The following is a 10,530-nucleotide window of genomic DNA, read 5'->3' on the forward strand; positions in this document are numbered from 1 at the left end:
AATGGCTATGTCGCTGGACTCCCACGTAGTCAACTGGGGTTCGAGTCCCAGACCCGGTGTTTTAAACTCACGCCGGGCGCGTGTGCGTGCGTGTCCAAGATCCCAAGAGGAGAATGGAGGAGAAAGGATTGTGGCGTGGCCATCCCCTCTGGGGGGTGATTTCTCACTTTCTGTCTCTCTGTCTCTTTCTCTGTCTTGCGAGCGCACACGCCCTATAGCAAAAACCTCTCAAAAAAAAGAATTATTTTATTTATTATTATTATTTTCCAGTTTGATCAGAGAGAGACAGAGAAAGAGAGAAAGGGGAAGTGAGAAGCAAGCTGCCAGGTCCAGGACTTGAACCACTGTCGGCCATGGGAGTCCAGTGCCTCCAACCACACCACTTGCCAGTCCCATCAATGTTGATATTTCTTGTCCCTAGCATTAAATTGGTCATTTTCTTGGTTGCCTTTTGTTCTCTTATTTCTGTATGTGTCTTTAGTTTTCCTGGGAGAAACTTCTTGAAGAGTGGGTCTGCTATTGGCAAATTATTTCAGGTCTTGTTTATCTGAGAATGTTTTTATCCTTTCTTTCCACATGAAAGATAATCTTGCTGGGTATCCTATTCTTGGTTGAAATTGTTTTTCACTTAACACTTTGAATATATTTTCCCATTCTTTCCTTGCTCGCATTGTTTCTGATGAGAGGTCTGAGGTTAGCCTGATTGGGTAACCTTTATAAGTAACCTGATGTTTCTCTCTTGCCAATTTTAGTATCTGGTCATAGTCTGTAGATTTGGCCGGACTGGCTATGATATGCCTTGGAGAAGATCTTCTTGGGTTGATTCTATTAGGGGTCCTTTGTATTTCTTGGGTCTGGATATTTGAATGCCTCTCTCGATTTGGAAAGTTTTCTTCCAAGATTTAATGAAATAGATTATCAATGCCCTTATTAGTTTCCTCATCTTCTGGGATACTGATTATCTGAATGTTTGGGCACTTAATGCTGTCTAGTATTTCTCATATAGTACTCTCATTTTGGGGGGTTATTTTCTCTTTTTTTGTTGTTGTTGTTGTTTTTTCTAGATCGAACATTTTGCCTTCAACATCTGAGATTCAGTTTTCTGCACGGACTAATCTGCTTTTAATACTTTCGAGGGAAGTTTTGATTTCTTTAATGTCAGTCTTCATCTCTAATAGTTCTGTTTGATCCTTTTCCATGGCATGAATTTCCTCTTTGAGATCATGGAAGAAATTCAACACCTCCTGGAACTCGTTGTCTCTTTTCTCCTGCATCTTCTGGAGTTCATTATCTCTCAGCTCTTGCATCTTGTTTGTTTTTGTCACTATGAATATTTTGAATTCTCTATTAGACATTTCCATGAGTTCTACTGTACTATCTGTGGATGATGAGGGGTTGTTCATTTCCCTTAAGGAAGGATATTTTCTTGGCTTCTCATGTTTCTTGCCTTTTAATACTTTCGAGGGAAGTTTTGATTTCTTTAATGTCAGTCTTCATCTCTAATAGTTCTGTTTGATCCTTTTCCATGGCATGAATTTCCTCTTTGAGATCATGGAAGAAATTCAACACCTCCTGGAACTCGTTGTCTCTTTTCTCCTGCATCTTCTGGAGTTCATTATCTCTCAGCTCTTGCATCTTGTTTGTTTTTGTCACTATGAATATTTTGAATTCTCTATTAGACATTTCCATGAGTTCTACTGTACTATCTGTGGATGATGAGGGGTTGTTCATTTCCCTTAAGGAAGGATATTTTCTTGGCTTCTCATGTTTCTTGCGTCTCTGCGGTTGTTTCTGGTCATTCTGTGACAAAATCTTTCCTCCACTTGTCTGAATATTTCAGGAGTCTAGAAGATGGAGTTTAGAGCAGAGCTTCCCTGAACAGGCCAGGACACACCTCAGCTTTAAAATGGCTTCTTGTCTGAATATTTCAGGAGTCTATCCTAACAGTTTCTAGAGGCATAAGTTGTGGGCGTTTGCTGGGCATATGACAACTTGGGGTGGGACCAGCAGTTAGCGTAATGGCTATGTTTCTGGACTCCCATGTAGTTGACTGTGGTTCGAGTCCCGGACCCAGTGGCTTAAACTCACGCCAGGCGCATGTGCATGCGTGCCCAAGATCCCAAGAAGAGAATGGAGGAGAAGGGATTATGGCATGGCCATCTTCCCTAGGGAGTGATTTCTCGCTTTCTGTCTCTCTCTGTGTTCCTGGCAAGCACATTCCCTATAGTAAAATTCAAAAAAAAAAAAAAAAAAAAAAAAAAAAGAACTTGGGGTAATGAATACAAAGATATTTAAATGCATGCCAAGCATCCTGAATACTTAACCAGGGTAATGGGCCCTGCTTCCTCTAGGGTGCCAAACCTCAAAGGCACTTTCAACTTCCCTTTCTCCTGTCTTTATCCTTCTATCCAGTTTACCACCACCTCCACCTCAGGCATCCTCACTCCCATTTGCAGACCTCTCCTTTCTGGCCTCTATATCTTTCCTTGGCCCCTTCCACATTATCCTGCCTGCTGCTGCTGGAGTGTTTTTCCTGATTGTTCATCTAATTATATTCCTACTTTATTAAATCACTCCCCCCACCCCAGTCCCATCACCTAAAACAGTCCCTAGACTTAGAGATTTCATTGACAGGGAAAACAATTTTTAAGTAAATAAGCAGGGGAATACTCAGCATGTCACAAACTTTTGCATTTTTTTGCTGAGAACAGACATTTTAAACATCTTTCACTCCTATTTTGTAAAAGAAAGAGAATTTAAACCCCCACCCCATAGGAGGGACAGGATAATCTCCAGGTAAAGAATAATCCCTTGAATTGATTTAATTTGGCTTTATAAAAACTGCACTGCCTTATCCTTTCTCATCTCTCATTCCACCACAGATGGGTGACAAATCTCATTTGGGACATCCACTAGGTACAGACCATGAAGCCACAGATCAAAATCAAACTCTTTGGGAGGTCCTTCCTGTCTCCCTCTGTCTAGATCCTCTTCCATAGAACCTTGCAGTTGAGCCTCATTACAAAATGAGCCCTTTCCTCAATCCACAACCACTTGCCTGCCTCCAAACTCTTGCTTATGAACTTTCCTCTGCCAGGCATGCCTGGAATGCCCTTCCTCCCTTTTTGGACTAACAAATTCTTCTCTTCCTTGAAGCCTCAGGCTCAATTCAAATGTGACTTCCTGTGAAGCCTCTCCAAATCCCTCATAGTGGAAAGGATCTTTCCTTCCCAGGGGCCCCAGCATTCCTTACATCCTGGCTTGCAGTCAAACCACTTGTTTGAAAGTCTTCCTACTGGGTTGAAATGTGGGAAGTCACAGAGTGTCAAGAGGGGTGTGAACTTAGCAATTCAGGTCCCAGCTATGCCAGTCATGTGTAAGTAACTTTGTAAATATTTTATCAATGTTCAGTGTCCTTCCCCCATTAAAGCAGCAAAATAATAGATTTAGGTGAAGATCACCACTACAATGAATAAAGTGAAAGTGCCTAGGTGTACTGCATGGATGGTATTAAATAAACATTAGTTCTCTGGCCCTTGAGGGCAGAACTAATACTTTAAATAGCCTTGGTATTGCTATGTATGTGCATCCCCTGCAGCCAGGATATAATAGCACTAAATAAATATTTATTGATCAACTAACAAAGATTATATATCACAATGTCTGGCATATAGTAGGTGCTTTTTAATTTTTTTATTATTATTATAATAATCTTGTTTATATTACATTGAATCACATATAGCTTTACAGCGTATTACATTTCTTTTTCCAGAAGAAATACCATTCATATCAGTCAATACAGAGACATTAAAATCCCCATCATCATCATCCAATAGCTTTTCATTTATTTCCAGATTATTATTATTTATTCCAATTATTTTTTTAAACATTCAATCATTATTTATCATTTTTTTAGTAGGTGCTTAATGAATATTTGCCACTTTCAGTATATCCCCTTTGAAGACAAAAACCATGTTTTTTTTATCTTTGTGTAGTTTCCATGGTGCTCAGCACAGAAAAGGTGCTAGATATACGTGGAAGTCTTCAAAAAGTTTAGGAGAAATGCATAGTATCAAAATATAAAAAACTATGCAACGATATAAAAAAAATTTCTGCACTTTTTTATGATAAGTAAACTTTTTATGATAAAAAACACAAGAGAGATACACAAAAAGAGATAAACACTCTCAAATATAGAGTTTCATCACACTGCAATCCCCTTTCCTCAATCCCCAGTCCCTTGGGATCCTGGAAGCCTTTACCCCATGTGTTGTTTAGGCAGACCTAGAATCAGAACTCCAGTTGTCATGTGGCTTCCAGTCCTGCAGGGTGCTAGCATCATTGCTGCCCCACAGTAGCTGGCCCAACTTGTTCTTTAATTCTGTTTTCCACAAACTTTTTGAAGTCCCCTCATATCTTGATAGAAATTAATAATAATAATAGATACCATTCTTTGTGTGGATGCTATATGCCAGGTATTGTACTAGGAACTTTATACATTTTATCTCTTTTATTTGCATACATTTAATATGTAAACACTAACAGCAACCTCATTGCTCTATAAGGTTGAAGTTACTAATGTCCTCACTTTAAAGCTGGGAAACCAAGGCTCAGAGAGGTTATCTTGCCTTTATGGCAAAGCCTGGAAGCCACAGAGACAAGTTTATGAAAAACAGTCTGCTAGCTTACTTGTTTTCATGGGAAAGTAGCAGAAGGTCATAGAGCTGACAAGGGCAAGACTTGAACAAAGACTTGTTAGCTCTAAGAGCCTCTTGGTAGTTTCAGAAGTTAATATGATTGGCATATAATACCTCCCCCACCACCCTCACCTCTTCAGAAGTGAGGTGGTCTGGATCTGGGCAGCCACTTACCTTCACCTTCCTGAAGCAGGTCCAGAAAACATCCAGCAGAGGCATGGTGGGGTCCAACAGGGATTCAATAGCCGAGGGCCTCTCCCTCTCTGGTGACTAAGCTAGAAGAACCCCAGGGTTGAGACCCTGCCCTAGCACCATGCCCCATCAGCCAGCACCAGGAAAGGAGAGTAGAGCAGTAGGGTGGTGGGGAGTGGAAGAGAGCAGCCTCTGTCCTGAGCTCAACTGCCTTAACTGCAGGCACCTCTAGAGGCTGAGGGAGGGAAGAAGGGAGGGAGGGAGCCAGAGATACTGGTTAAGGAGGAGGGACCCGGAGGTGGATCACTGATTCAATCTTGGTACCATTAACCAGTTGGCTGAGACTAGACAGGAATACCAATTGAAATTCCCTGAACATTAGAACTCTGTAGCTTGGAGTGTCCAGCCTGCCTGCCAGCTCACCCTCCAGTTCCACCACCTGCATGCTGGTATGCCTGCCTGATTTCAAGAGCTGTTAACCCAGGTGAGACCCAGGATGGTGTGAAGACAACCAGTGGAAGGGGGAAGCATGTGCCCTTAGAAACTCTTCTTAAGAGCTTTGAGCACTGTGTCAGGGGCTCATTATCCAGCCTTGCTTGGTCAGTGAGCTTGACTCACTCTGGCACCTCAGGAAGGCCTCTTCTGTCAGTTTTCTTAGCTGTGCAGTGAGAGGCAGGGTTAGAGGTCTCCGTCTTAAGTCTGTTGTATGACTCCTATTTGGGGTTAGGTACAGGGCAGATCTGGAAGAAACTCTATTCCAGACTATGGTAGCTACTCTCAGAACTCTCATGCTGCAAGTCAGATAATGCTCCAAAGATAATCTGAACCCTCAAAGGCCTTTTCATTCATCTCCTTTCCTTGGGGTGTAACAGCACTGTCCCAGCCCAGATAGACAACTGTTTGTCCTTTTCTGAACATCTGAGCAGTTGATGGCTTTCCTACCTTATCCACTCCCATGCTCAGAAACCTTTAAGTCCAGAATTTTAGCCTGGAGTCTAAATTTGAACTCCCTGGAGGCCTTGAAGTCAGATATTTCAGAGGAAACAGTACTCCACAGTTCTAGAGGCTTTCTGGGCAGGAAACCCTTAAGAAGCAGTGATCCTCTTCCCTCTTCAGACCTCAGAAGGAAGGGTACCATGGCTAGTGGCCAGAAAGTTCCCTTGGCCCCCATGGCTTGGGTCTCTGGGGACACATGTCATCACGAGTCCCAGAATAACTTACTTTCCCTGGCCTCACTTCTTTTTCAGAGATCAAAGCTGGTCATGCAAAGGGCCAAGTCTTGGGACCCTGAAAGCTCCCTAAGCCTGCTTTGAGCAAGTATCTGCCTGCCTTCGAGGACTTTCTTCATCAGTGGTTTTATTCTGAGGCTGGTTAGAGGGTCTGTAAGGATCCCTCTAGCTCTACTTACCACTTAATCTGTGGCCCTTAGTTTCCCTATTTGCACTCTGAGGATGTTGCAATATCTGATCTCTTCTTTCTGGCTCTAACCTCAGGGCTATCTGAGATATGAGTTCTGTTGGGCTATGTCAAGAAGATAGACAGTATAAGCCAAGATAAGTGGCTCCTTCCCTCTCACCTCCAGTTATGCACAGGCTTATAAGAGGGAAGACCCCTGCATGGAAATGAGGGGGAGGGGATGGGATGTGTAATATGAAGAGCCAGCACTGACAGAATGTCTCCTCCATTGAGCATATGTCTTCTTCCCTTGTAGCCAGAAGGTTGAGGATGGATAACTGCAGAGCCACTGCTATAGGACAGGCAGCAAGGCTGCGTAAGTTGGCACATGGTCTCAGGCTCCTTGGAGTTCATGTATTTTAGATTTGGGGCCCTGGGAAGAGGTGCATCAGCTGTGGCTTTGGGCAGTCATTCAGGAGGCAATCGTGCACAGTGCACCACACTGGACGGAGAAACCAGAAGACTTCAGTTTCAGTTCTGGGCTTTTCAGGTCATTTTAGCCTTTAGGTAGTGCAGCCCATGAACTCTGAAAGTAGAAATTCCAAGTTAAAATCCCAGCTCCAGGACTCTGAGTGAATGTGAGCCTGGTACTGCTTCAGTTTCCCCATCTATAAAATAGGGAGGGTAGACATGGATCCTGAACTTCAACTGTGAACTAGTGCTTTCAGAGACTTAAAATGAAGATTTTCTGCTGAGACTTCTTCCTCACTTACTTCTAGTGGGTAGTGTTACCTGTCTCTTTGTCTCCATTTCTCTCTGTCTCTCTGTGTTTCCCTGAGTCTTTTAATTTTTAATTTTTTTAAAGGTAAAGTATTCTCTGGGCTTTCAAGCCCCATTATTGTGTTAATAGGTGCCTCTCTCCTTCTGTTTAGAAAAGGCACAAATCCAGGCCCATCTCCACATGGATCCTGAATTTCAGCTGTGAAATAGTGCTTTTGTGCCTCATGGTTTTCAATTTCTGCATTTTAATATTAAAATCTATAGTTTTTTATTATCCTTTTTTCTTCTTATTTTATATTTTCTTCTTTCCTTTTCTCCAGTTTTTTCTTTTTCTTTATCTTTACTAGTTGTCATCTCAGCCTCTACTCACTAAGTGTCTAGACAGGTCCAAGTGAACAGGATCTAAATATCTGAATATTGTTAGGGTCATAATATTCCTCTATTCCCACTGATTCTGATGCACAATACTGTTACGGTCAGAATATTCCACTACTCCCACTAATTCTGATGTACAAAGAGTGAGAACAGAACATAAAAGAGATTGCAGATCACCTCCTCCTGCACACCTCTGAACACTCAGACTGAACTTCAAGAATTAGAAGAAACGCACCATTAGAAATCTTTTATTAACCTTTTTTCTTATTATTTTATGTTTTCTTCTTTCCTTTTCTTTAATTCTTTTTTTTTTTTTTTAATCTTTACTCATTTGCTTCTCAGCCTCTGCTCACTAAGTGTCTAGACAGGTCCAAGTAAACAGAATCTATACATCTGAATACAATTAGGGTCAGAATATTCCTCTATTCTCACTGATTCTGATGCACAAAGAGTGAGAACAGAACAGAAGAGAGATTACAGATAACCTCCTCCGGCAGGCCTCTGAACACTCAGACTGAACTTCAAGAATTAGAAGAAATGCACCATCCATCTGATGACTAGAAATCACCACAGGGTCACAAGAAATATGGAAAAACAAGAAAATACCTCTCCTCCAAGGAAAAATAATTCCTCTTCATCCTCAGATAGTATGATAAAATTCATGGAAATATCTTATAAACAATTTAGAATTTTCATGGTGACAAAGCTCACAGAGATCAAAGAGAAGAGAGACAATGAGCTGCCAAAGAGGCAAGGGAAAGGATCTGTCAAGCTTCAGGAGGTAAGGAAATTCTTGCAAGATCTAAAAGAGGAATTATACACTATAAAAAAGAATCAAATAGATCCGTAAGAGATGAAGACTATAATACAGGAAGTCAAAACCTCCCTTGAAAGTATTCAAAGCAGACTAGATCATACAGAAAATCAAATCTCAGATGTAGATGATAGAATTACTGGACTAGAAAAATCCACCATGAAGATGGAGAAAATTGCCCCTAAAAATTAGAATATTATTTGAGAAATACTAGACACCATCAGACGTCAAAACATTTGATAATTGGTATCCCAGAGCGGAAGAGACCCATAAGGGCATTGACAATCTATTCCATGAAATCCTGGAAGAAAACTTCCCAAACCTAGAGAGGCATTCAAAGATCCAGTCCCAAGAAATACAAAGGACCCCAAATAGAATCAACTCAAGAAGATTTTCTTCAAGATGCATTATAGACAGATTGACCAAAACCACAAAGAAAAGATACTAAGATTGGCAAGAGAGAAACATAAAGTTACTACAAAGGATATCCCATCAGACTGACAGCGGATCTCTCACTGGAACAATGCAAGTGAGGAAAGAACGGGAAAATATATTCAACGTGCTAAGGGAAAAGCAATTGCAACCATGGATAACTTCAACTTTGAACTAGTGCTTTCAGAGACTTAAAATGAAGATTTTCTGTTGAGACTTCTTCCTCACTTATTTCTAGTGGGTAATTCAATGCTTAGTGAATAAATGTCTCCAGCTTTCTCTGTCTCTCTGTGTCTCCCTGAGCCTTTTAATTTATTAATTTTTTTAAAGGTAAAGTATTCTCTGGGATTTCAAGCCCCTTTATTGTGTTAATAGGTGCCTCTCCCCTTCTGTTTAGGAAAGGCACAAACCTGGGCCCACATCCACATGGATCCTAAATTCCAGCTATGAACTAGTGCTTTTGTGCAGCGCGAAAGTGTGCTGCATGGTTTTCAATTTTTGCATTTTAATATTAAAATCTATAGTTTTTTATTAACCTTTTTTCTTATTATTTTATGTTTTCTTCTTTCCTTTTCTTTAATTCTTTTTTTTTTTTTTTAATCTTTACTCATTTGCTTCTCAGCCTCTGCTCACTAAGTGTCTAGACAGGTCCAAGTAAACAGAATCTATACATCTGAATACAATTAGGGTCAGAATATTCCTCTATTCTCACTGATTCTGATGCACAAAGAGTGAGAACAGAACAGAAGAGAGATTACAGATAACCTCCTCCGGCAGGCCTCTGAACACTCAGACTGAACTTCAAGAATTAGAAGAAATGCACCATCCATCTGATGACTAGAAATCACCACAGGGTCACAAGAAATATGGAAAAACAAGAAAATACCTCTCCTCCAAGGAAAAATAATTCCTCTTCATCCTCAGATAGTATGATAAAATTCATGGAAATATCTTATAAACAATTTAGAATTTTCATGGTGACAAAGCTCACAGAGATCAAAGAGAAGAGAGACAATGAGCTGCCAAAGAGGCAAGGGAAAGGATCTGTCAAGCTTCAGGAGGTAAGGAAATTCTTGCAAGATCTAAAAGAGGAATTATACACTATAAAAAAGAATCAAATAGATCCGTAAGAGATGAAGACTATAATACAGGAAGTCAAAACCTCCCTTGAAAGTATTCAAAGCAGACTAGATCATACAGAAAATCAAATCTCAGATGTAGATGATAGAATTACTGGACTAGAAAAATCCACCATGAAGATGGAGAAAATTGCCCCTAAAAATTAGAATATTATTTGAGAAATACTAGACACCATCAGACGTCAAAACATTTGATAATTGGTATCCCAGAGCGGAAGAGACCCATAAGGGCATTGACAATCTATTCCATGAAATCCTGGAAGAAAACTTCCCAAACCTAGAGAGGCATTCAAAGATCCAGTCCCAAGAAATACAAAGGACCCCAAATAGAATCAACTCAAGAAGATTTTCTTCAAGATGCATTATAGACAGATTGACCAAAACCACAAAGAAAAGATACTAAGATTGGCAAGAGAGAAACATAAAGTTACTACAAAGGATATCCCATCAGACTGACAGCGGATCTCTCACTGGAACAATGCAAGTGAGGAAAGAACGGGAAAATATATTCAACGTGCTAAGGGAAAAGCAATTGCAACCATGGATAATATACCCTGCAAGATTATCCTTCATATAGGAAGAAAAGACAAGAACTTTCTCAGATAAACAAAATCTGAAAGAATTTACCAGGACCAGACCAGATCTCCAAGAAGTTCTTCAGGGAGTGCTATACCTGGAAAATTAAATACAGTCACACAGAAATAAG

The sequence above is a fragment of the Tupaia chinensis genome, unplaced genomic scaffold (genome assembly GCF_000334495.1).
Source record: "Tupaia chinensis unplaced genomic scaffold, TupChi_1.0 Scaffold000566_1, whole genome shotgun sequence".
Lineage (NCBI taxonomy): Eukaryota > Metazoa > Chordata > Mammalia > Scandentia > Tupaiidae > Tupaia > Tupaia belangeri.